Source organism: Arachis duranensis, chromosome 7, assembly GCF_000817695.3.
Source record: "Arachis duranensis cultivar V14167 chromosome 7, aradu.V14167.gnm2.J7QH, whole genome shotgun sequence".
Lineage (NCBI taxonomy): Eukaryota > Viridiplantae > Streptophyta > Magnoliopsida > Fabales > Fabaceae > Arachis > Arachis duranensis.
In genome coordinates, this window is record NC_029778.3 from 75,966,820 (window position 1) to 75,967,556 (window position 737).

Here is a 737-nt window from a genome sequence, read left to right on the forward strand (position 1 = left end):
TTGTCTTGATAACCGACAGATGAGAGTCATCAGCCATAGGACAGGCATACATAATATGCATATTGTTTGAATTGCTTGCTTGTGCATTAATTGGGAATGCCTAAGTGAATTTAATATGTTTAGTTGTTATATTTGCTATCTGCAGTACTTGTATTCTACCTTTGTTTGATATTGTCTGCTTGTTTGTTTGTGTGGTTTCACCGGTATTGGAGGATTGGAGGAAAGGCAGAGGATTTGAGGGTTTAGTATGGTTTTGGTTAAGTCTAGGAATCCTTAGAGAATCACCTATTTATGGTTTATGTTTTAGTTCTTTAAGTTTTATAATCTAAGTGTCAGAGTTGTAGGATTGCCTCTAGCTTTCCCGAGACCTTATATCTTATGTATGTGGCTCCATTACCATGCTGATAACCTCCTATTCTCATTCCATATGAATATTTGTGTTTTTTAGATGTAGGTCGAGAGGTACCACGCTAGGTGTTTGGAGTTCTCTGCAGCAAAGTGAGCTTTTGGGATTTGATATTTTGTTGTATTTTGCTATATCTATATGTATAGACTCTCCTTATGTATATATGTTTTACTGTTGCACCTCGTAGAGGTTTATGGAGAACTAGGGTTACTTTTATGTATTTTGGGTTATGAATTTTTATACGTATATATGTAAATACTCTCCGGCCAGCCTTAGCTTCGCAGGCTGAGTTAGGAACTTGTTTATTTTGTTCCCTTAACTTTCTATTCTT